The sequence below is a fragment of the Mus caroli genome, chromosome 15 (genome assembly GCF_900094665.2).
Source record: "Mus caroli chromosome 15, CAROLI_EIJ_v1.1, whole genome shotgun sequence".
Taxonomy (NCBI): domain Eukaryota; kingdom Metazoa; phylum Chordata; class Mammalia; order Rodentia; family Muridae; genus Mus; species Mus caroli.
Window position 1 is genome coordinate 57,474,364 of NC_034584.1, and position 27,800 is coordinate 57,502,163.

General features: G+C 40.1%; 1 pseudogene; it reads right to left on the bottom strand.

Moving 5' to 3' along the window:
- The window catches only part of LOC110310054, a 40,247-nt pseudogene extending 21,402 nt beyond the window's left edge, over positions 1-18,845 (bottom strand).
- Positions 18,846-27,800: the final 8,955 nt, after the last annotated feature.

Genomic DNA, 27,800 nt, shown 5'->3' on the forward strand with positions numbered 1-27,800 from the left:
AATAAAAATATTAAAAAAAAAAAAGGAAAGGCACTTCATATTCATCAAAGGAAAAATCCACTAATATGACTTCTCAAATCTGAACATCTATGCTCCAAATGCAAGGGCACCTACATTCATAAAAGAAACTTTACTAAAGCTCAAATCACACATTGAACCTCACACAATAATATGGGGAAGAAGTATAAATATGACCCCCACAGAGTGGAAAAGGAGCAGTAGTTTGGTTTACTCCACCTTGCTATTCTTCCCTAAGGTGCATGTATTGGTTCACCATACATAGCATGGTTGAGCTCAGCTTGTGGTGATGCCAGCATGAAGAGAAACTCTCCAAAGAACTTCTACCAAAATTTCTGTGGCTTCTGGCCACTTCCACGGCCTCGCCCCTGGCCAGTTGGTAAACCTGAAGGTTTCTTGACGATTGAACTATAGTTGTTGGTCTGTTCATGGTGTCTGCCTACCTAGAGGACTAGACTGAAGCTGCTGATTCATAATTGTTGTTTGCTACAGGACTGAAAAAGAAGACTGAGTCCCGAAAGAACTATTGCTAAACAGGTCCACTTCCCCAATATCCTAATAATGTTTATCTTCCACTGCCTCTGGTGAATGGTGGGCCATAGAAGAGGTTGAACATTTATTAAAATAGGCTGCAAAAATTTATGCCTATAAGTTAGATTCCTACAAAGAAATAAACCCAATTTTAAAACGGGGTACAGATCTAAACAGAGAATTCTCAGCAGAGGAATCTAGAATGGCTAAGAAGCACTTAGCACTTAGCATCCTTAGTCATGGGGAATAACCTTGAGATTTCACCTTATACCAACCAGAATGGCTAAGATCAAAACCTCAAAGGACAGCACATGCTGGCAAGGATGTGGAGAAAGAGGAACACTCCTCCATTGCTGGTAGGATTGCAAAATTGTACAACAACTCTGGAAATCAATATGGCTGTTACTCAGAAAATTGTAAATAGTTCTACCTGAAGTCCCAGCTATATGGTTCCTGAGTATATACCCCAAAGATGCTCGACCATACCACAAAGACAGGTGCCCCAGGATGTTTACAGCAGCCTTATTTGTAACACTCAGAGACTGCAAACAATCCAAATGTTCCTCATTTGAAGAATGGATACAGAAAATGTGGTTCATTTACACAATGGAATGCTTATTCAGGTATTAAAAACAAGGGCATCATGAATTTTCCAGGCAAATGGATGGAACTAGAAAATATCATTCTAAGTGTGATAACCCAGACCTAAAAGGGCGTACATGATATGTACTCACTTATAAGTGGATATTACTCATAAAATACAGAATGCCCATTATACACCCCATAAACCCAAAGAAGTTAAAGGAGAAGAAAGGCCCAAATGAAGATTTTTGAATCCCACTTAGAAGGGGGAACAAAATTGTGCTGAAAGGCAGAGGGAGAGAGGGACCTGGGTAGAAGCCAGGAGGGGAATAGGAGGGCAGGATCAGGTGTGGGAAAAAGGAGAGGCCCAGAGGGCCAGGAGAATGATTTGAAAATGCAACTGCTGGAGGTAGGGGATTGGGAGGAATCTCCACGCAGTCCCAAAGACCTAGAATAGGGGAAACTCCCATGAATCAATGCAGATGACCTTATCAGTGATACCTAAGAGTGGGAACATGGAACCTGAAGAGGCTATCTCCTGTTTCCAGGCAGGACCTGCAGTGAAGGGATAAGGACACTACCCCATCTACAAAACCTTTGACTCAAAATTTGTCTTGTCTAAAAGAAATTCAGGGGCCAGTATGGATCAGAGACTAATGGAATTGCCAACCAATAACCAGCCCAACTTGAGATCCATCCTGTGGATAAGTACCATTCCCTGACAATAATACTCCATTATGCTTACAGACAGGAGCCTAGCATAATTGTCCTCTGGGAGGCTCTACCCATCAACTGACAAACAGATGCAGATATCCACAGTCAAACAGTTGGATGGAGGTTTTGGACCCCTATGGAAGACTTGGGGAAATGATTGAAGACCCTGGAGGGGATAGAAACTGCACAGGAAGACCAACAGTATCAACTAACTTGGAGTCCTGGGGGTTCTCAGAGACTGAGCCACAAACCAAAGAACATACAGGGGCTGGACAAGGCCATGGGCACATATGTAGCAGAGGCCTGCCTTGTCCTGCCTCAGTTGGAGAGGATGCTCCTAATCCTGCAGAGACTTGAAGTTCCAGGGTGAAAAGATATGGGGGCCACCCTTTCAGAGGTGAAGGGGGAATGGAGGAGGGACAACATGAGGAGGGGATTGGGAGGGGACAGCATTTGGGATGTAAATAAATAAATGTTTTAAAAAGAGAAAGAAGTAAGTCATTGTAAGAGAAGAGAGTAGAAGAGAAGAGCTCTCATGGACTAGTCAAGAAACACCCCCTGCCAAGGAATTTAAGCAGAAATGTCAACTTCAGGGAAGAAATAAACAATACTTTAGTCTTGAAGAGAAGCACATTTCAGATAGATGGTAAAGCAGACATTAAAACTGAAAATGAGAACTAGTTTGAATTTATTCATTCAGTTGGGGCAGGAAAGAAATCTAGTTTAGACAAAGTTGCGGGTATTTTCTAGACAGGCATTAGTTGAATCAAAGACAAACTTCTTGTGACTCCTAAGAATATGGTGCCTATAGTCACTTGCATACCACATTCACCAAGTAGATCTACTGAATAAGTGACCTGGTGCACGGGCACTTAAACCCAAGGCTGAGTGGCTGAGTGCTTTCATTCCTGGAGGTACAGCAACACAAACTGGAAGAATGATCTAACCCTAGGTTCTCAGAGCCTTCCCCACTAAGCCCAGTGCTCACCTGCTACCAATAGCCCACACATGCCAACAACCCATCCTGTTCCTGAGATCAGTGTCTTGCTGAAACACCAAGCATGGTTCTTATTCCTCTCACGTACTTCCATTCTAGACACTATAAATACAGCAACATAACCAAAGCATCCTCTATGACCTTCCTGCCTTGGTTGAGCCTGGCTTCCCTCTGAGGACAAATTTTCTACATGGCCATTATTTTTTTCACAGTTGTGAAGTACATTACATTCTCTTAGTGCTTGTCTTAAATCCTTTCCCTTTAAGGCTGAAGATGTTTGCTTTGACTACTTCCCACTCCCAGTTTCTGTCTTCTTAAGCTCGTAATTGGTGCATCTCATTAGCAAACAATTTGATACCCAACAGTATTTTCACTCAAATTCCAATCCTGGCCCTCACTTGTCACCTTCAGTGACATCATAAGTAAACTCCCAAGAAGCTGACTTCTCATATGGTTTAAGTTCCATTTCAAGCTGCTTCCTAAGGTGCCCAGTGGCTGCTAAAAAGCTTGGGGCTATCCTTCTACTGTGGAACTCTATGAACACATTATCTTTTAATTCTCGCTGTAACTTCTTATTACCCTTTTTCACATTGAAATTTGTTATAATCTGCTGCCAGTTCTCCAAATTGTACGCCACTTCTCCCCACTAATTCTCTGTAAGGAGCAGCCCTCACATTGGCCATTACAAGATGGCGCTGATGGCACTGGCACCTGTGTTCTAAGTAGTAAACAAGCAAGCTGCGCATGTGCCGGGGTAGCTTCCCACCCCATGTGCTCTGCCTTCCCCGTGACGACAACTCCGGCCGATGGGCTGCAGCCAATGGGGAGCGACACGTCTGAGGCGGAGGACAGTCCTCCATAAAAGGGACAGGTTTCTGCCATTCTATCGATCTCTCTATCTCTCTCTCTCTCTCTCTCTGGCTCTCTTCTCCACTGGCTCCTGAAGGGGTAAGCAATAAAGCTTGTGCCGCAGAAGATTCCGGTTGCCCTGAGGGTGTTCTTACCAGGGGGAACAAAAGCGCGGGCAATAATTCTCTACTCTACACAACTCATATTCACCACCATTTAAATACATTTTGGATGAACCAATGTCTCCATTTCCATGTCTCTTTCTTTTTTAACTAGAATGTAGACTAATTTTAAATTTGTTTCTTTGTCTATAAATGTATAGGTGAACATTTCTGGAGATAAAGGCATAATAAAGATTAATAATTTAGATCTCTGTAAGAAAAATAACACCAATTCCAAATGAGCACATTTGAAAATTTTTAATACATGTAATTTTTTTTAAAACCTTTGCGTAGCACATTGGGAAACACACAAATAATGAAGAAGTATTAGCAACATCCAAGATTATTTTACTACCACAAGGTCTGAGAGGAGATAAAAGACAAGGAGTTACACAAAGCCAACAATTTTCTTTAATCATATAATCTAAGCATAGCTAGAACTAACCCAATATGGGTATGCTTCTAATTCAGGGATCGACTGAAAAATACTACAAACGATAGAGGTAGTTAACATAGTCTCATAGTCGGTATCGAGGGGCTTGAGAATGGTCCATGAGAAGCACAGTGCCAAGCAGAGTGAGCACAGAGAAACCCACAACTCTAAATTAGTAATTACTGAGATCAACTGAACCTAGAAAAAACTGTACATTGCACTAATACTTTCTCCAACTTCCTCCTGCTTTCCAGAATAATTTCAAAATTCTACTATTGTCTTTAAAATCCCACTCCCTGTCTTTTTCTCCACTTTATCATTAGCAAGGGGAGGGGTAGCAGAAGCTATAAGAACACCCTCGGCTTCCTTTATCTGAATCTGCAAAAGCTTTGTAAGGCTAACCTTCAACTCTATCCCCACAATAGCAATGAGAAGTCCCTCTCATCCAAGACCATTCCCCATCCTGATATTCTAGATCTTCCTTCCTCCCCACTGGGAGCTTTTACACTCAACTACAAGCTTTCTCTGTACATATAATCTCTCACCCTGGGATCTTTCCCATTAGTATTCCAATAGACACTGATATATCCCATCTTTGAAAAATAGTATTCCAACACCACTCACCCTTCCAAGAAAGACCTATTATCATTCTTATTCATACCTGACCTTTTCTAAAATTTGTGTAGATTTTGTACGTACACTGACTGTGGACATGATGCTATCTATGATGCTTCTGAGATGGACACATCTGGGATCAGCCACAGAGTGAATAAACAACCATAGCTTTACCAGTAGGGACAATAGATGAATTATTGTGATGATTCGTTTGATGAGGATTTGGATATCCACTTTTTTCCATACTTCTGAAAATAACAACAAAGGAATGCTAGTTCTGCCATGACTAGCAGCTTTGAAAGTTACTCAGTAACATCTATTTCCATCACCCTGTCCAAGATGCTTTTCTCATCCCAAAGGAATCAGAAATTTCTGAATTCTTTCTGAATTTCTGCAGCTGAAGAGTGGTGATTTTTGTTGTATTTAGGGGCATAAATTTCATTTGCCTAACACTTTACATTTTATCAAGACAAAACCAGGAATCCCTTTCTATAGTTAGATCTCCCCACAACTAGGGATAGTTTTCAGGCAAGAGAGTTTCAGCTACTAGCTTAACAACTGACCTGCTAGCACTTCCTTCAAGAACCCAAGTGCACAGCACTTTGCATATTTTTCAAGGGAAGAATCAGTTCTAGTCCCGAAAGACTTCTGGTAAGTAGATGCTACTGCAGCAAAGTTCCTATGTTAACATGCATCATGATCTAGAGTGCTTTATAATGTATATAGACTCTACAGGGAGCAGGCGGGTATTCAGATATAGATAGATAGATAGATAGATAGATAGATAGATAGATAGATAGATAGATAGATAGATAGATAGATATTGAACAGTGAGTATATCAGTCATCACATTCACCATGACAGTTTTCCTAATATCAGCCATTTCCCCCTACAAATCTAAGCAATATATTTTGCAGGCTATCCAAGAAAGTCTTTTGTGTGATCCCCAACCCCCCTGCCTCATGTGTGTGAGTGTGTGTGCTTGTATGTGTTTGTGTGTGTGTGTTTGTATGTGTGTGTGTGTGTGTGTGTGTGTGTGTACTTAAAACTTAGTCTCCTGATGGCATTCAAATTGTCTAGGGGGTTGAATAGGAAACAGAACTATAAGACCCTTCCATTTTAAAGATAACGATCATAAAGGAGCAACGACTCGATCAAGGTCACATGGTAGTTTTAGGATTGATACTGCATCTAATGATTATAGACTCATCAGTCAGGGCTTTCTCCTCTGCCTCAAGCTCCCACCTTCATTTGACCCACCCCCACAGTTGTAAATGTGCTCGCATTTAGAACGTATTCTTCATTCTCATAAATTACCTTTAATAGCTTTTATAAAATGGAAAAGGTAGTCAGGAAAATGACCCAGGTACCATAAATCTGGGGTACATCTCAGGTGCCAGGGGCACAGCAGGCAGGTTAGCAAACTCTGCAGGCACCATTCAAGCTTCGTGTTTAAAGGGCAGTGCTTGCCTTCAAAATTTTAGGTTCTTCTCTTAATGTCTTAAGATCTGCCATCATTTTAACCATTCCTGTCTAAGCATCTTCAATCTTATTAAAATATTTGGCCATATTACAGTCACATGATAGTAGCCCATGATAAATATTTCTATTCCTCTGGCCTGATTTATGAGAACCAGCTAGTAAATAGTCTCTGATTCAAACAGTGATTAACCATTATTCATGAAGCAAAATGAGCCTGCCCTGTCACATAATAAATTTTATGTAATCTTATCTTGCTTCACTTTTATACCAAGTTCCATCTTCTCCTATCCCAGCATGAAGTGGTGTTCAGAGAAACTGAAAAAGAGACAGGGCTCTGCTGCCAAACCATCTCTTTGCAAAATGGTGAGGATGACTCAGAAAAATGCAGTCACTGGCCGACATTCACATCAGCACAACCTTGGAAATGGTCGTCAGGGAAAGGATGGAGGTTTGCCATTGAGTCCATGAATCAATTCAAAGCAAGCCCTTAAAAGGTAAAGACCGGCAATTATGGAAAAGGAGGAATTTGACTGTGATGTGAGCCCCGTGTTTTTGAGACATTGGTGGTCATTTGTAACACTTTCTATCCATACCCACAGCAAATCCAGGAAGCAAATCATTCCCTGAGGTGATGACTGTTGAAAGTCAGATAGTAATTCTTCCTTTGTCATGGATTTCCAGTCATTGATATCATGTGACTGGAGACCCCTCAAAATAATGTGTTGCTACTGTAAATGTCTCCTGTGAGTCTCTCTCTGTCTCTGTCTTTGTCTCTCTCTGTGTCTCTGTCTCTCTCTGTCTCTCTCTCTGTCTCTCTCTCTCTGTCTCTCTGTCTCTCTGTCTCTCTCTCTCTCTCTCTCTCTCTCTCACACACACACACACACACACACACACACACACATACCACATCTTATCTTATTGAGCCTCATCCCACTGTTCTCTACTAACCTTGTGTGCAAAGTTCCCTGTACACTGACCTCTAATCCTTTATCTTACTGGAATCTCACAGCCCCTCCTTCTACTTCCATAATTCTGATATCCCTCCAAATATATTTTTGGTATCTCCTTTTATGGCAAAGGGGCCCTACCAATATCCTTGCCTGTGTCCTTTTAGCAGCTATTATCCTAGCATGTTGCTAAACACATTTCCTAGGTAACTTATAAACATACAGGTTCAAATTTAATGGGACTGAGTTTCAGGTGCTGCCAATATGCTGACCAATATATTCATCCTTTGAGTACCCTTCAGGTAAGGATATCTCCTGAGGTTTGATTGTACTCCTTGACTTGAGCTACTCCAGAATCCCTTTGCAAATGCCTAATTATGGGGCTAAATAGGTCTACTTGAAGTCAGAAAAAAGAAGTCTTTTACTTGCAAGTAACAGAAATTCAGTTGAATCTAGAATGAATCAAAAAGAAGAGGGTGAGTTGGACTCAGTTCATTAAAACAAGAAGTTTGGACCTATGGACACAGCTGGGCCCAGGTATTGAAACAATGCTGCCAATACTTTCCCTCCATTGACCCTACTTTGCTCGGTCTTATTATTCAGAAATAAAAGCAGTAAACATAACTAGCTCAAGCCTATCTTCTTTCCCAGATGAACACATACTGATAGGGAGGACAGGTTAAAAACAATTACTCACGCAGTCACTGAGAGGACTCAGCAGGGCAAAGAATTGCCACTAAGCCTGACCACCTGAGTTCAGTCACTAAGCTCCACTTGATAGGAGAGAAAAACTGATTCTTTCAAGTTGTTCTCTGATCTCCACAGGCACAGCAGGTAATGTGCTCTCCACCCCCAAAGTGTGCACACACACAAATAAATAGATGATATAGACAGATATATAGACAGGTACATGCATACATATATAATAGATATATAGATTGATAAATACATAGATAGGTACATAGAAAGATAATAGATAGGTGTTATATTGATAGATGATAGATAAGTATGTAAGTATAATTTTTAAAATATTAGTAATCAGAAATGTGAGTCCAACAACACAGACAAATTTATGGAGCACTGTCACTTGAAGTGATAAGAAACCTATTCTAGGTAAAGAATTCAGTGATGGGTACATGGATTTTAGGAATGAACAATATGAGGGACTTTCCAAATTAGAGGACATAAGACCTGGGTATAGAAGAATGACCATTGGTCTGCATCCAGGCAGAAGTCACATTGGATGCCTCCTTAGACAGAAACTTCATTAATACAGCAAGCAAAAAATAGGGGAAGCCTATTCCTTATCCAAATATTAAATTTCATGATACCAAAACTGGGAGTGACTAAAAGATCTATATGAACTAAGATCATGAGAAGTTAAGTGTCATCCCATGTAAAGTTCTTATTTTATAGTTGAGAAAGTAAACTGAGACATGGGAATCTTCAGTGATGATTTATTTGATTTTTCTGACAACATTAATAATTCATTTGCTTATTCCAAAATAGTCTGTACTACCCAGAGGTAACAATACCATGTCAGAGATCAGTTACATAGCTCTTCTTAGAGAGACTGGCTTCCTTTGAACCAAGCTTGCTACCAGCAATCGAGACATCTCAGAAATGTATCTATGAACTTTCTTTAATGACTGGGGGAGGAGTTGACAGGAGAAAAACAATGTCAAAAGTTCTGGAATTGTCAGGGTTGCAGAAGTAAATGAGAGGTTACTTCAGCCCTATAGTGGAAATTCTGATACAGAAAAACTACAGTTACCTTCAAGGAGATTCAAAGATCCCAAAACTATGTTTTGAATTGGAAAATGATGAAAATTATGGGATAAGTACATTAAATTTGTTGAATTCAAACACACTAATGTAGCCTGAAGCAAGCTAGTGCAGACCTTGTAGCCACTGAGGTGGGGCCACCTGCGGTGCAGCTTTCCGACTTGGCTGGCTTCTTTTGAAGTGACAACTGCCCTGCTCTTCTCCGAGATGCTGCTACCTGCCAAAAGGCTGAAACTGTCTTCCTGAGACATTCCTGAATAAGCAACAGCCTGGCGACTAAGTACTGACAGCATGCCGACAAAGCACCAAGGATGGACTAACAGGGGTGTGGAGGGGATGGGCCTTCTCCCTTTTAAGCACAGTCTCTTAGTAAACTCACAGACCTTGATCAGAGAAAATTTGTCTTGGCTTCATTATTTCTCTAGTCTCTCTAGTCTCTCTTTCAGCCCCAGCCTGCCTTCCAGGAGTACCCGGTTCATGTAGGCCATGGGCGGTTTACAACTACACACTAAGAATCACTCAATTGTACACACATACATATAGGCATATGCATGCCACATTCTTGCACAATGGTTATGTATAGTAACCCTAAGGCCAGATGTTTTTGGATTCAAATGCCACCCCTCTGAGTGCTAATTATGTAACATGTGGCAAACACCTAACCTCCTCTGCCTCAACCCCCTCATGTAACCAATTAAGTAGATGCATTTTCAAGTGATTGTGATAATGAAGTGAGACAATGCATGCAGACTTGTTTAGAGCTGGCCCTATAACACAATAAAAAATTCTAAGTGTTTGCTGTCATAATGGCTCTGCCTTTCATTTACTCCAAAAATTCATTTCCCTTGAGTGAGGGTGATATAGGTTACAAGAATCTGTAGTTCCCTAAGCCATCCAGCTCTAGCTTGTCTTCTGACATGAGGAGGCAAACCCCGGGGGCTGCAATCTTCTGGTCCAAAGATACACTGTGCATATAAATGAAAACTTGGGAAGATCAAGGTTACTTCAAATCCACATGACTTCCAGTAAAGGAATGCTTCCCTTTCAAAGCATCACTTCCGCAAACTGTTTGAGAAGTAACATGATTACTGAGAAGGACCCTGGACCAAGAGTCAGAGATTTATAGTCTTGTTGCAAACTGGCCATGGTCACTTTCTATGATCTGAGGCAAATCACTCATTTCTGTGTCTCATTTTCTTCTCCTGTAGAAATGAAGACAGTGTCCCTACAATTTCTCCCTCCTGGGCATGTCACTAGGGCCAAATTAATGTGAAATTATGTTGAAAATAAAGAAAGAAGAGAGAGACAAGAGAATGAAGGTAGGCGAGAAAGAAGAAAGGATTCAAAAAAGAGAGAGGAAGGTAGGAAGAAAAAGAAGGATGGAGAGAGAAGGGAGAGGTGTCAGGAAAAGGAACCTTGTCCAGTGCCACGTACCAAAGCTGATGTGATTTCTAATCACCCATGAAATCAACTCCAAAGCTCATTATTATAATGTAAACAGAAGAGGATTTTTAAACTGTGAACTAACACTAGCAGGGGTTTCAGGAGTATTCCAAGCTCTAGTTCCCTGTATCCTTCAATGAGAAAGGATGTAAGTTGTGATGGTTCTGATCTCTGTCTGCCCTTCCCACTACTCCCACCAAAGCAATAAAAGGAGTAAGTGCAGGAAAATCAGGCTTATATTTTCTCCTTCACAGAAGCACTGTTTGTCACTGTTTTGAGAGCCTATAAGGAAAACCCTCCCCAAGTAAGGAGTGGTATGAGATAGCTCAAGATCCTACACAGGCAGATAATACTATTCAGGCAAAGTGTCCACGGTTAAGGCAACCTCTTCTTTTTTCTGGAGCCAGGAACACCTGCCTAAAAGGGCTGCTGAATACTAGAAGGGAGATTGCTGTAATCTTCTGCTCTCTTCTATGATGATGAGTGATTAATATGGGTTAACCTTCATGATTGTACTATTCTACCACATTGCTATTAGCTAACAATTAACATCACCATTTCATTGTATATCGTTTGTAATTTTAATAATCACTAAAACACAAAGTCAGATTTTAAGTTATTACTTTAATATTATGAAATAGTTCCCCTACATTAACTTTTTCAAATCTCAAAATGGGTTGGTTTGGTTTTTAGGGAAGTTAGATGCTCAGGGTAGAGGAAGAAGTTGATGTTCAGAGAGGGGAAATCATCTCTGAGACCTGCTTAACTCTTAAGAAGTTAAACATGACTTCAGTCTTTCTTTTTAATGTTTTTATTCCCAAATGGCAAATTTGTTGCATTATCTCTGTCTGCCATGAACCAATACTGTGCCATTATAAATCACCCTTACTCTATAGCAACATAATTTAAACTTTTTGGAAGTGTTAAAGGTTATTTACAACCTTAAAATGCTGAATACATGTGAGAGAATATGCTCGCCGCAATCCTTTCAGATGGCTAGGTTCCAGGATAGAGCAAAAGTATGACTATGTCTGAAGAATCTGGGTGAACTAAGGTATTGCTTGTTAATAAATATCACATTTGTCTAGTAGATAAACGGCCAGATTTGATGGAAAAAATTAGGTAATCAATAGGCTGGTCAGAGAAGTAGCCTTGCTGGGATCAACAGAACAGACACACCAAGCTCTGTCTAAATTATCATTGCACTTGCTTTAGGGTCTGCACCAAAACCTTTGCCTGTTGGGATGGACTTTAACATTCAGACTTGACTTTTACTGTCCCAATGACCCCAGCATCCATCATCCTCACTTTGAAACACCAATGGCATTCCCTATGCCTCTCCGAGCATCCAGTCATCTTGACCTGGGTGAATCAATTTGTTGAAGTTTATTTATTTAAGGTAGATCCCTTGTCTCTTTCAAAAAAAAACCTAACTCATGAAAAGCCCTCATCAATCAGAGGATTATGATCTACTAAGTTTGGAATATTAAAACTGTGGCACTCAAACTTCTGATTAGAAAGTATAAATAAGGAACTGCAGTAGAAAGAACACGCTTTCTTGAACTGGAGAAGACAGGTTTACCATCTTAACTATGCACTTTGATTTTGTATATGTAAGAGCTGCTTTTGTCAAATGCTGTTTTGTAGACAACCCTTTTACCCATCTCATTTTCAAATAACCCACATTTAACTATGTATCCACTAAGTAAATATGTTCTGAGTAAATTCTCTGCTGTAAGCACTGATCCTAGGGTGTGTAATACATTTAGTTCAGTGACTATGATGAAGGAAAACTTCATAGTTCCATCAGACTATAAAACAGGGACACCTAAGCAAGCTGAAAGTTGGGGAAGATGCTCTGAAGTCTGAGATTTAAGATAAGGTCCAAGAGATGAATAGAATTTAGTTAAGAGAAAGAAAAAGGAAAGGAGGGAGGAAAGAGGAGGAAGAAGATGGAGAGAACATTCTGTATAGATAAAAGTGAAAATGAGACAATAACATGGTAAGGAAGAGTGAATGGCCCAATTATGATACAGGAAGAACTCCAGAATGCCTCCTTAAACATGTAAAAGAAGGATATGGATATAAGACTGTAGCAACAAGTTTATGTCAAAATAAGAAAGATTTCATTTTATCCTCATTATAAAACCTATTTTTAAAAAAAGACTATGTTTAAAATGCTAGTATTAAGTTAGAACTTTAGAAAGGTCCCTGTGGCTAAATCTAGATATTATTTTTTGAAACTTGGCAGAAAATGACACAAAGTGTTGAGAAGTAAGAAGACAGATCATGCTAGAAGTGATGGAGATAGAGAGAAGGGAGCATATTTGAACCTCACTGGGCAAAGAAATAGCAAGACTTGATGAGTATCATGGAAAAATTAGAAAAAGAAAACACAGAAAAGGCCAAAGGGACATCTGAGGACCAGAGTTAAGCAACTGGGTTATTGTGATTTCATTTACTAACGTTGAATATACTGGATAGATAAAAGGTAGAAGGAGGACCAAGGACAGGAGGAAAGATGGCCCAAGCTAAGGTAAGTGGAAATTACCCAGAGTTATAGATACATCTACAAATTACCCAGAATGATACCTCAAGAAGTAATAGAGATGAGTCTTCAGTTCATTGGGAGTTAAGATCCCAGAGTGCTTCCATGCTGTACTGTTTCCATTCATCCTCAGGGCTTCAGCCTCCTCAACCAGAGCACATGCATAATGATGTGAACTTTGCATCTGGTTTTTACACTAATTGTGTAAAGGATATTTTTCCTAAGAAAGGATTTCAAGACACCTAGATGTATTTTAATCATTCCCCAACTTTTTGATTATCTACCACCAACACAGAGAAAGATGCCTAAATATAACAAAAACTACACTTGAGGCTAGAATTGAGGCATGGTTTGTTGTGGACTCTGCCTCCTGTGGTCACACTTTAAGATTTTAAGGTTTTTCCCAGTATATTTCTTATCATTTTTCTCTATAGTAACACAGGAAGAGGACTGTTAGTCGACTTTGCAGAGCAATAAGCAAGAACCATAATTGAAAAAAGTGACCCTTAGGCCAAGACGTCTTCCATGATTTTTTGGGTTGTTTACAGATACTGAGAGATGATAGATAGATAGATAGATAGATAGATAGATAGATAGATAGATAGATAGATAGATAGATAGATAGATATGCTTAAGATTGAGCTTGAGTATTGTAAATTATGAACACAGCCCATGCTGTGTGACAATGAATTAAAGGAGAAAACTAGTCATTAACTAAAACATTTGGTCACACAGTGTTTCACATGGCCTCGAATAAAGCTAGGTAAAGAACACTGGGCACGTTATTCTAACTTGTGCTTGTCCTGACGCCAGTTACCCAGGTGCTCCCACCAGCCTTCATATGAGCTAAAAGATTCTTTCCTCCTCTCTTCTACTGAGGGGGGGGGAGAAAGGAACACTTCTCTGGAGATGTCAGCAGGCGCCACTTCATTTGTAGATGGCTATTCTGTTTATTTGTAGACGTGGATTCTGTTCCTGTCACAGATTCTCATTTCTGGGATCTGAAGACCCTGGCTTCTTGCTTGCTGTCTGTCACTTTACTGTTGAAACATTATTCTGCCTCTGCCCTCCCTTAATGCACTTGATCTCCACACCTCCTCCCCAGCTCCTGCCTGCTGCCTGCTCATCACTATTCCAAAACCTCTCACCCTTTCTTATTCCTATATCTCTCTTATTTGCTTCCACTGACATCCATTCCCTGGCCCAGCATCCTACCCTGCACTCTTCTCCAAGAATCATTACCCATAAGGAACATACACAGACATCTTGGCACCAAATAATGACAGTTAAATCTGTACATTTTATCTTGCTCTTGAAGCTCCACCAGTATCCCAGAAACCAGCAACAGGCTTATGATTTTTAAAAGTTCACATAACATGGTGTTTTGCCTACTAGGCTTTATCGTCTACTCCTACTCAAGAACAGAGCACATAAGCTACCAAGTAAACGTCACCTAAAAAGACTAAGGGCTGGAATGTTAGCTCGGTGGGTGAAATGTTGTCTTGCAAGTATGTGGACCTGAATTTAGTCCTCTAAAACTCATGTTGTTAAAACAAATGAGTGTGGTGGTACATTTATAATCCTAGAATACAGAGGCAGAGATAGGTGGATGTGTGGTTCTCCCTATTTGGCAAGTTCTAAGTCAATGAGAAACCCTATCTCAGAGACAATGTGGACAGCACCTGAGAAATAACACCAAAGGTTGACTTCTGTTCTCAACATACACATATGTACCTGCACATATAAATACACACACACACACACACACAAAGAGAGAGAGAGAGAGAGAGAGAGAGAGAGAGAGAGAGAGATTTATCTAAATTCAATCCTGTAGGACTCCAGAATATCTTTGAACTTCAAAACCCTTGTTATATTATCTTGTATTATTTGGTATGACATCATAAAATACTGAATTACTTTATATAGAAGGCAGGAGTTAGAGATAATTTCCATTAGTAGAGTCAACTATTTGTCCTTGATGTAGTCTTCAAAGTTTTGAGACACTCATATGTTCATTTGAATCCATCAGAGTCAATGAAAAGATGCTAGAGGTACTACAGTATCTAAAGAAGATTGGATGGCTTTCAGAATGCAATTCCTGTCCTTTCATTTCCTCCCCAAAACAATCATTTCCATGACTAGATTCAAGACAGCAAGGAATTGTATTATATTTTCAAATGAATAAATCACTTTTGATCATGCCATTGTCTTAGGACTCTAGCTTCCAGCTATCATTTCAGCGTGGAAAGAAAGGAGTAGAGAGATGTAGGAAGCCACATGTTACTTGGAAGAGGACAAGTTCTTGGTAATTGCATATCCAACAGATAAATCATAGATGACTCTAAGACATCTCTCAATCCAGTGTCATTGTAATCATGATTGATGCCCAGCATTAGGGAGCCTCTGGTTTTGTGTCTCCAAAGGCTGAGAATAGCCAAGGCTGGGCTTTCCAGCTTAGTTCTGATTCCTAACCAGCTCCACATTTCTAGAAGCTTAATTTCCTTGAATGCCAGCTTATAAAACACAGCTGATACTTCTCCCTTCCACTAACCTAGATCTCTCATTAGTTTAATACTTTTAACTAGGCTAGTGCAGAAGGCAGTTACATAACAAAGAGGACAGGATTCGGGTAGATGGTACAAGTTCTTTTTCCATCTGAGCATCCCCTGGGATAGGTAGGTATGTTAATCCCACAACCTCTGTTTCTTCAAAGAATATAATGACCTCTTCTCTCTTGACCTCATACAGTTTGATGAAAGTCATATGGGACCACATTTAGCTTCACAAATATTATTGCTACATATTTAAACACTCTGAGGTGGTACAATATTAAGGTGTTAGAAATATTTACATATCAGGAGTAATAAGAGCATAGACCAAAAGTCAAAAACTGGCGACTCGTGGGAACCACCCAGCCAGAAAATGTGTTTAATTTGGCCTGGATGGTGTTTGCATGTATTGGAGCCAGTACTTAAAAATAAATATATCTTATACTTTTGAAGAAAGAAATGAAAAAGAAAAATAGAATTCCAGTGTCTCTTGGAACTTGGAGATTTTGTAACAGAAGTTTATTCTCCTAAGCAGAAACACTTGGCTGGAGTGGAGTAACACCTGCCCTTTCCGATGAGACATGAACTACACAGTTTGCTATCATCCCTGCCTTTCATAGCTTAGTGCGCCTTCACACATGCTCAGTCACTCATTTCTTGGTGTGAGTCCAGACTCTCACATTCTTGTGGCATTCCTGCTGTAGCTGAAATACTCAGAGTGAGAGAAATCCTAGGTTGGCATTATGCCATTTCCATAGGATGCCCATGTAACTGTGGACACACAATTAGCCTCTCAGTCTTCACACTTCTTGATATGAACACAAAATAATCTGATATGTAGATTCTAGTGAGCTAAATATAATATTTATACAATGTCATATGTGTGTATTAGACATAGATGGAGTCATTTAAAGATGCCATATTGTTTGAATTGGTACACATATCATAAAACTGTTAGAAGGAAGATAACAGCTAAAAATAGAAAACTGGGCAATGGGGGAAAGCCATTTCAGTACAGACAACATTATCTATATGGTATATTACTTACTTGCTGCTAGAGTTTACATGTGAACTAAAGTAAAAATAACAGCACATCACCGTGGCCAGGCTGTTTCTGGAAACTTTCAACATTTGATCTGTGATTATAGTGCATATGTGTGTGTGTGCAAGAGCATATGTGCATTGCATATGCAAGTGTGTGCATGCATGTGTGTGTGGGGTGTGTGTGTGTGTGTGTGTGTGTGTGAGAGAGAGAGAGAGAGAGAGAGAGAGAGAGAGAGAGAGAGAAACTTCCCCATCAGCTCTTTTTGTTTTCTCCATATGTTGTGGGTTTTTTTCCCCCTTAATCCTACAAAAATTGTATGTGCTAACGACATTCAGGATCAATTTGGATATCTGTGTTCTGTGAAATCTGCTCTCTATTATCCTCAGGCTAGATTATCTGCTTCCTCTCCCCCACCTCCACCACCCGAAATTCTCCTGTATCCCTAATAGCAATTACAGAAGGTGGTAAGCTATTGTACTTCCACGTTTCATTCTAGATGATGAAGCTTGGAGGAGCAACGACAGTGGCCGGGGGTCATAGTAACAAGATTTCACTCAATAATTATTTTACAAAAGTGGTTTTTGGTTAAATTAACATATTTGGATAAAGCAGACTATTATCCAAGCTATAGGCAGACTCTATCCAATCAGCTGAAGACCTGGCATAGAAAGATCCCTCTCCCTTAGGAACAATGCATGCAACTGATAGGATGCCCTGCTAACTGAGGTTCCCCCACAACTGTGACCTACAGTGAGTACTCACAGAAAAAAAAATCAAACAAATAATTGGGTCATGAAATTGGAAATGAATCTTGTTATGGAACAAAATTCTGATTGCGTGAAAGGTTAAGTGGAAACACTTTTAAAGTTTCCTCCATATTAACAACCCAAGACTAGATACCCCACTGAGAAGTAGACCCCTTCATATTCTGCCTTCATTATAGCTATACGTACAATTCTCTAATCTTGCTCTGAAGCTGAGCAGTCACTGTGGAGGGAGAATTGAAGCAGAGCCTCTCCTCTGCTCCTAGGCTGGTACAGGCCCTAATGCTTCATAAAGCCACAATAGATATTTCAGCCACACCGGTTCACATTACACTGGATTACCCATTTTGTCCAATTCTAAGTATCTCAAAAGGACCTCCCATAACTCCCAGTTCTACTAATAAATAATGAGCTGTTTTTTCTCATTTGTCATATTTTTCATAATTGTTTTTAATGCAATGTATTGATTTTTGCATAGCATTTTTCATAAAAAAATTCTTTCCAGAGACTCTCAGTGCCAGCCACAAGTAACATTAAAATGTTACAAATTGAGGCTTGGTTTGAGAGTGATCTTTTTTAACTAATTGAATTGTGATTAAATTAGTGGAAAAAAATCAGAACAGCTAAATTGAAATTTTCCAACTTTAAAAAATTACATGGACTAAATTAATTTCCATTTGCTCATTGTATCACTATTCAGAAAACACTACACTATCTCTTGGCATTGAACAGCATGGGTTGTGTAAGATATTAGTGTTAATCAATCTCTTTCCTTGAGGAAAAAAAAATAAGATCCAGGGCTAGTAACAGCCCACCTTTACATAATGTTAACATTCAGGAGTCACTGCAATTTGCTTTAAATATATGACCTCATTAACCTTAAAACCAGCCCCAGGAACTCACCAGGTACTAAACTTTCCTCATTATAGAGAGTAGATGGAGACACCCAAGTTAGGCAGCCTGTGTGAGGTCAGACAGCTCAAGTCACTTAGCCAGCAAGTCCAAAGCTGGAACACAAAGGAACCTGGTTGAGCCCAAAATGCTATGCCCCTTGTACCTAGCTCTCCATTCCCTCCATTTGCACAAGAAACCTCTGTGCAAAGGTCTGTGAGTAGATTTGAATGTCCTTTGCCACTAAATTAAGCAGCTTGGGATCAGCAAATAGAAAATCTCTTCATTCTTAGCTTACCATCCAATGTAGTCTTTATCTCTTCATCTACCACACATGTGTAAATTTTATTGCCACAGTCCCGAGCCCAGTTAGCATGACCACACTGAAGTTGCAGGGCAAGCAGAGGGGGGCCAAGCAGGATTTCTAACAAGACACACCAACATGTGGCCTCGGGTATTCCCCACACTAGGGGCCTCTGATCCTCAGGCATTCGCAAGCTCAACTTCAAATGATTCGGCAATTTTAATTGAAAGGCATTTTTGTCCTCTTTCAAAAAGAACTAAAAGGTAATAATGAAGAAAAGACTTTCAGTTCAAGGACCATTCTATCTCTGTGAGACCATTGAAAGTCTAAAATGTTTCCCAGCAAGATCCATTTGCTCAGCTATTAATATACTTTATTATTTTTCCACTATGGCAAGAGTCTCGCATTCCTCTAGCTGGTATTTCTCTTAGGTGGAAAAAAGAAGTCATTATCATTTTAGCCATCAAAAAAATATGCTTTTCCTAAGATGAGCATCTTTAAAAAGAAAGCAAAAGGAGGCTTGGCTGAATGAAAAATAGAAATGAAGAGCTCAGATCTTATTATAATGAGGACTTTAAAACGTCTTCCTAGACAAGATGAGCAAAAAGGTTCAGTTAAGTGGTGCACACACACACACACACACACACTCACATTCACACACACTCAACACCCAACAGCTGTTGACACTCAACAGGAGGTAAGTCATATCCAGTACTAGTAACCTAGCCAGCTTCCCAGGGCAAGTGAGATCATGTACTTCTGAAAACAATCAGCTTCTGCCACCATAATATGCAATCCAAGTCTTGTCCTTATACCCACAGATAAGCATCGCTACCATCCCTCATTCAAAGAAACCTGTCTTGACAGAAAATGGCGGCCATCCCAGGGAACCACAACTGGAAACAATGTAGAGCTCAACTAATGGTGAAGAACTCAGTCCGAATGGGTAAAGCTACATCACAGCTCCAGTGTTCATGGAACATTCCAGAAGACTGTAAGAGCCAGAATGCCAGGAAGTCTGCTGTAAAATGGTCTCTCCTAGAAATAGCTGCATAAAGAAGAGAGGAACAGTAGTAATATCAGTGGAAATCATAACAGGGAAAGGAAAATTTTTTGCAGAATCACACCCATAGACAAAGGAATACAAGGAACTAATGAGCCTCTTCTAGGGGCAAGCTCCCTTATGGGTTGTCTGACGCAGAGCAGTCATCCCTAAGGCCATATACACACAAACAACAAAAATGGGCTCCGTGGATTGTATTTAAATGTATTTATAAATACACACACACATAAATATGTATGTATATGAGAATAATAAAAGAACCAACCAACCTGAGTTGGGTGATGTGGAGAGGTTCAAAAGAGGGTATCTGGTAGGGGCAGGTGGGGAAAAAAATGAAGGGAAAGGGTAATGTAGTTTATCTCAGTTAAAAACATTTAAGAAACCAAAAACTGAAAAAAATAAATCTTCCTAGCACACAATATCTCAAATGGATGCTTATAGCTGCTCTCACTTTTCTGGGATGCAAAGTCAGCAAAATCACTACCAACTCCACAGAGCCTAGAAGTTTATAGTAATAGATCCTCCAGTTGAATGAATAATGAATGATTTCCTTTCTTTTAAAGGCTTCTCTGCCCTCTGCCTCTCCTCATGCATCCAAGATGTTGTCAGCAGTAGCAGGGTGGGTGTGGTTGTTGCTAGCACAGTTAGGAAATTCTCTCCAGATAGACGTGACCTGATATATGGTTATGAGTCTCTTCAGGTTCCCATGGTGGGAAGAGCACTTAGGAGGAGATGTTGGTGGGTATCCTGATCAGACATAAGGCCTTTCTAACTCTAAGTCATAAGGAGGATCACTGGAAATCTGAGATTGGAAGGGTGAAAGGTAGGTAGGACAGCAGGAGAGGTAGAAGAGAGTAGGGAGAAACTACACCACCATTTCCCTTTGTCCCCAACTAAAAGACCTAAGTTCATGTCACTGTTGCCATTTATTGCCCTTACCAAGAGCAGTTCAGGTTTGTTTTCTAAGTCTTGCTGTCACCGAGAGAGAGAGAGAGAGAGAGAGAGAGAGAGAGAGAGAGAGAGAGAGAGAGAGAGAGATCTGCACATTCCTGCTGCATTGGACACCCGTCAGAGCTCTACTAATGGACCACAACCCCAGGGCAAACTAGGATTCTCCATGGACAGCCACTACTACTTCTTCCCCAAAGAGGACCCTTGACATGAATGACCCAGGCTCTTCTCAAAGTCAGGCAGACTCATCTTGTCAAAGTCCCAAGTGTCCCTCACAAGACTTATTTGCCCTTTCCCTGACTCCCTGGACTGCATTTGCCCTTTGATACTTGGCCTTGGCTGGGTCTTCAACTAGGTTATGTGTCAGGGCATCCTGACCTAGTAGTCACCATAGCATCCCAAGAACTCCGTCTGACCCATCTGGGAGCATCTGGGACCATGAGCTTTTAACTGAGTGTCCACGAGTCAGAGGAGACACCTAACTCACAAGCAAAACTGCAGGTACAAAAGAAGGGCATGGCCCCAACCCCAACACCCTGTAGATACTCAGCTTCCATATACACCTTTGCCTAGCTCCCAAAGAAACCTCACCCTTGAGATCAGGGAGAAGATTATTGTAAGTGTAGTATGGGTAAATTAGGCAGAAGTGAGACAAACTGGTAGCAGGAAGATAGAATGTTTATTTAAAGAAAAACCAAAAAAAAAAAAAAAAAGGCAGAAAGGAAGACTGTAGCCTCTGAGTTCAACCAGATGATTCTAATTCCAACTCTGCTATCTCTGTCTCCATCTTTTTTCAGCAGAGGCTTCCCAGAGCACAGTATCCAACTCCTTGCTCCCTTCCCCCACAGTTTACACCCTTCCACTGCCAAGTTGCATCCCTCTGCCAAGCAGCACGCCCAGCATAAGGCTCTTTACAGGAAAACTGCATGCAGGTCCAGACCTTGGGAGCTCTTACTGATCATAAGAACTGTTAGCAGGCAAAGGCGCGTGCCCAATTAAAAGATGGCTTTCGTTCCAAGAGGAATACTCTGGCAAAGTCCCAAGCGCTTCGGAAGCCCCTCCCTTCACTCTCCCACCCCAGCTTTGATGCTCTGATTATCCTATTGTCAGATCAATAGCCCATCTGCTCCTTGGAGTAGTCTAAGCCGTCCTGTGTTAAATTAAAACAGATAGGATCAATCCGCGGTTAATTTCTCCCAACCAAACAATTTATCTCTCTTTTGGATGCTCTTGGCGGGTGAATTATATAATCCTGACACACCATTAGGGCTCTCTGACCAAAGAAAGCCCGCCACAATGCCTGCCTGCTCTCTTTATTAGTGACTCAACAGTGTGACAAAAGCAAAGATTTATCTTAGTATTATTTAGAACCAGCTTGAACCTTGCAAAGTCTGCCAGGACCCTGCCAGGGGAAAAGACTGGGGAATATCATTGCATGTTAATTATCATGGAGGAGGAGCTGGATCCAAATTTGATAAGCTAAACGTAAGCTCCTATTTCTGAGGACTCAGTTGCCCCACTGAAGAGCAATTCTTTTCTGTTTAAGGTAAAACCTAAGACATCTGGTACAAGCATGTCAAGGGAAACAGGATTTAAGCCCAAGCAGAAACACACTGAGGATGGGGGACGGGGAGGGGGGGGAAGACTTATTTTAACAATAGACTGTTTTTACTGGTACTTGCATATAATAACCTATTTAATGCTGATTGAAGTAAAATAGATACATGGGGAATAAAAGAATAAGTGACCCTTGGAGATGACATAATAAATGAACACTCCGGATTAATAACCATGAGGCATATGGAGTGAGACTATGAGCAGCAAAGCTGCTGCCCTCAGGTCTCTGTGTTCTGTGCAAACCCACTAGGCACACATCTATTTATCTCCCTAAACCAGAAGGGCTTGACATTCCCATGACATACTAAGTCAATGGCTAACACCTGATACAAACAAAAGCTAGAAGTTTCTGCTTCCTGGCTTGGGCCAATGTCCAAACACTTGATCGAACAACTATTTTAATACTGTTTTTTTATATGGATTGAGTCCAAGGAATACCTGACTCCTGATCTTACCTTCTTTCCCTATATTGGGTTTGCTGGGTTTCAGACCCAGAAAGGATGCTGAAGTGCCAATTTAACATATCAAAGAGGACCTGGCTCCAGGTTCTCCCAGCATTCCTCAGTCCCTACATATTACAAGCATGCCTGGCATACTGTGAAAACCATCTTTTAATTAAGCACAATGCCTTTGCCTGTTAACAGTTCCTTCTAGTCCTGGGGCTGGGCTTCCCCTCTCCCAGAAGCTACTCCTTATATAATCCATACATTGTGGTCTCCCATACACCTCTGCATTTTCTGTCTCTCTCTGCTTGCACATGCTCTTTCTCAATTTCTCTTGCCCCTCCTTTCTGATTCCCTTCCCATGGCAACTTCTCTGGCCTTGTTCCTTGGGACCAGTGAATTTGCCCAAGATCTGCCTCCCAATAAACCTGCCTTTATATATTTTAATTTGGCTTGAATTGGCTTGTTTCACTGGTAGAGAATAACTTATCAGTATTTACTTATTTACTTATTTGTTTATGATAGTTTGAGATTAATTTTCACTATGTACTACATACTGAATTCAAACTCATGATCCTTCTGGCTCAGCCTTGCACATGTTGAGATTAGGGGTATGTGCCAGCATGCTCAGCCTAAACTCCTTGAACTCTTTTTCTCTTAATTGAAAATGAAATTCGCATACAATATATTCTGATCATACTTTTCCCTCTCCCAACTCCTTCCAGAACCTTCCAGCTTCTAAGCCTCCCAACTCTGTGCCCTTTCTCCTTTTCTCTCCTAAACTTATACTCTTGACTCATTCCTGAAAGGAAAGAGGAACAATGGGAGACAATTTGGAAGATTTAGACAACAGAAGACAAATCTGGTCCATCGTTTGTATGATAAATCTAGTGCACAGTGGTTCTGCTCTTTGGAAATCATCTCTGCCATGAGGTGAGAGTGATAATAACCAACCAATGCCCACTAGTGACTTGTAATATGTCAGGTACTATTTTAGAACTTCAAATTCCAATATTTTAGAATGGAAAAAAAGGGTGACTATGAAACCTGATGAAGAAGGTTAGGTGGTAGAAGAAAGACTGATGAAGGAAGGTATTCTTGGCCAGATACACACAGAAGGTAAACAACTTTCTCAAACTCTCAGAGTGGACAGATGAAAGCCAAGATTTAAACCCAAGTCAGAGTCAACACTGATGGTCACTTAATCTCTATATTATATGCCAGAAAGGAAACTAGAAGTCAAGAATCTTGCTGAGAAAAAAAAGTACAAATGAGCTGTCTTTAGGAATTGTTCCTAGTGTGACTGTTTCAATCCTGCAGAGCGAAATATCCCATCTTGCAAGCAAAGTCTCCAAGATACAGGGCTGATACTCACATTCTTTGGATAGTATAACCAATAGTCATTTACAGTAAATATCTTGCCCTGCCCAGAATCAACCCTTCTTTATCATGAATATACCATCCTGACTTCGCTTTAATGAAGCATCTTTTTATAATCTCAGTGTTGTAGCCAAGATATAGCCAATCACAATGTTTCTTTCCACTCAGTCTAGGACACGTGCATGAGACAAGGACTCCTGGAAATATTTAATATTCACCTGTGCTTCAATCAAATGCACTAGACTTTTCTGTTTTAAAGAATCTCTTTTTCAGGGAAGTATTTTGTTACAGCAGCAAGAGTTTTGTGAGCTATAAGTATATAATTCATAGATGGGAGAACTAAGAATAGTTAAGACCAATCTACTGTGATCCGGGAGCCAAGCAAAAGCAAGCTGGTAATGAACATAACTCATGAAATATCACAAGGAATTGTCACCTCATTCTACCCACCTTTAATACAAGAAAATGCTTTATAATTGTCAGAAATGGCAAATATACATAAATATATGAATATATATATATACATATATATATATATATATTCATCCTTAAATGATCAACTCTGCAAAAAGTTCAGCAGTAAAAGAGACAGCAACCTTGGTAAGGAAAGAAGGGTAGCAGAAAAGGATGTCATGGATTACAGCCAGACTAACATAACTTCTCAAGGATGCCTTCTAGGTATGCATTTTGTTCATATAAGTCACTAGGGAAACACACCCACACTAGTTATTTTTAACAGAGAAAACTTAACATGAGTAATTACTTTTAGAGTTTCCATAACTAAGTGTGGCCTGACCCATAATCTATAATTATAGCCTATAACCCCAGCATTTAAGGTCTAACTGAGTGGGTCTAACCTATAATCCCAGCATTTAGGAAGCAGAAATGGGAGGATTATGAGTGCAAATCCCACCTAGAATTCATAGCAGGTCTTGTCTCAATATAAAATGAAATCTACTTAAGCAAACACATAGGACTCATCATATAATACAACAAAAATATGACCAAAAAAAATCTACCCTAGAGCTGGACAAAGGCAAGAATTTAGGATTGTTGAAACAAAAGGCATTGAAAAGTGACTCTAAAGAGGTAAGACCTAGACCTTTGTGAGGAAGGGAAGGTATTATGCTTTGGAATCTTACAGGAAGAGTTCTTCAGAACTGGACTCTACTCCTCTAAGGAAGGATATACCCAGGTTTCCTCTGATAATGAAAAATAGAATCCTGGAAAGAACTAGAAAACGTGACTTGGTGATGCTATGAAGGGTCACTGTCACCAACAGGCACAGCAACACAGTGAAGGCAAAGTAGACCTAACTCTCGTGTTCTTGCACTCTGGTCCCTTTCTCATGCCCTCATAAATGGAAACGGACATAAAGTCACTAGCAGAGAAGAAGTGGGGCCTATGGAGTCTAACGTCACAGTACCACCAGAGTATCAACTTGTGGCTTTGTGCTAAGAATCAATAATTTCAAAATCAGAGTACACCTTCCCACCCAATGTAGCATGCAAGCAAACTCATGTCATTATTCTGAAAGCCATCACATTGGGTAAAGCAGCACTGTTGATAGCTAACAATTATTGAATATGGGAGCTGTGCACAATATAGTTCATTAGTTCTCTCAGCACCAAATGCAAACAGCATCAGCATCTCCATTTGTGAAAATGAGAAAACTGAGGTCACAGTCGCTTCAAAGTTAGGTTTCAATCCCTTTGGCTTTGTCCTGTACATGTAATTGTTACACACAACTCTTCTAATTTGCCTCTATAGTCATTGATTGAAAATCCAGGTCTTGCCAGGACAGCCAGGGCTACACAGAGAAACCCTGTCTCGAAAAAACCAAAAACCAAAAACCAAAAACCAAAAAAAAAAAAAAAAAAAAAAAAAAAAAATCCAGGTCTTTCAGTCTCCTTCCTGAGAGCCTATATATTTGTGGGCACAAACTATCTCAGTAATGCTTTTTGAGTCTTCATTTCATGAAACTTTCTTTGTCTCCATTAATACTCACTACATATTGGGTGGTCTGCAGTACATGTGGGTTATGATCAATGACCGTACATATTTGAACATAAAGATGTTAAAGAGTCACCCGTGTTTCTTCTTCCTGGTGTGTGTAAACAAAGACAATGTTCCTGGGTTCTTTAAAGTACTAGGTCTAACTGGAATGCTCTCAGATAGACCAAAGCATATACCTAGTCATTTCAACCTGATGACGAGTAAAGAACCATAGGTCAGCTCTACCCAAATTTCCAACATCCTTTAACTCTATTATTTCTTTTTTAACCATATCACAAAGCACGTTCTCACTAAGATCAGAACTAGAAGGCTGAGGCGCTTGAATGGCCAATGTCAGGAACACCAGTTGTATAGGCATAGGCTGCAGCATAGAATACGTATGCATACAAAGACCAGCTCAGCCTGAGAAGCCTAGGGTTTAAGTTGTTTCCAATAATTTGTACTATGGATACATGTCTAGCAGGCATGAGCTGATCTCATGATAAGCCATCAGATGGCCATGGTGGGGGGGAGGAAGACCAATAGGTAACAACCTACAACCAATTCATTCCAGGTCACAGAAACCAATACATCATTTAGACAAGCCATCTGACCTCTGTGCACCTCACTTTGACCCTTTCCAGGACAATGGCCCTGTTATTCATGAGTGAGGATTGGAAGCCTGGGTTTTAGACCTACACCTACATAACCCATAACTTGATACAACCAATGTGAGGTCTGAACTCTTCCGTAAAAGTAAAGTCCTTGCATCAGTTCTAATGATGTGAACCATCAAGCCTGTCACCACGGGAGATGTAAATATGAATGTGAATGTTTCCATCCCTTTAAATAACACACACACAGACACACACACATACACAAAAAAACAAAAACAAAATAACACTTCACTGCTTTAACAACAGCTATGCAAATGGAACTGAAGGTAAAATTATGAAAACTCAGCCTGGAGAAACTCTTCCCAACAGTGAGCAGTCTGATCCTTCAGTAGCTGTATGCAAGAAACTCTCCAGATGTGTATCCTGTTGTTGATCCCCTCCCCTTTCCTTGTGTCTTGCCCTATCATGCTCTGTTATTCACCAGTCACCCTATATACCAATTAGGAACCATAGTAAAATAAGAATACAACACTTGGCTAGTTAATACTTAGTATTTACTTAGGACCTACTTGAATTTTTACTTTTAATATGCCCAATCAAAAAACCTGTGACTTGGACATTTATCATAAAGGTAGATGATTTGAATTGTCTGATCATTTATTTGTTACAGTTAGAATCAAAGTAAACACACACACACACTCATACACACGTACCACCAGGTTAGTATCCTTGGTGATAACAGAAAAGTTATTAACTCTTCCCAGCTCTCTTTAATCCATATTTTAATTCAATTTCAAATATTCTTCGGAAACCCAAGTAAGGTAATGATGCAGTCTAGGTGAACTAATATACAAAATCAGAGTCAGTCTAGTCATTAAATCAACCTCTATTCTTTGCAATGAGGACAGAACTGCCTATGAAAGCACTTAATGATTTCATGACCCACATAGTACTTTGAAATTACTCAACTTAATGGATTCCTATCACCACTTGTTTACTTCTTATTTTCAAATCAAATCCCTTCATCTATTTACTCATGTAAAAAACTTTGAGAGCTTCTTACATGCAAAGGGCTG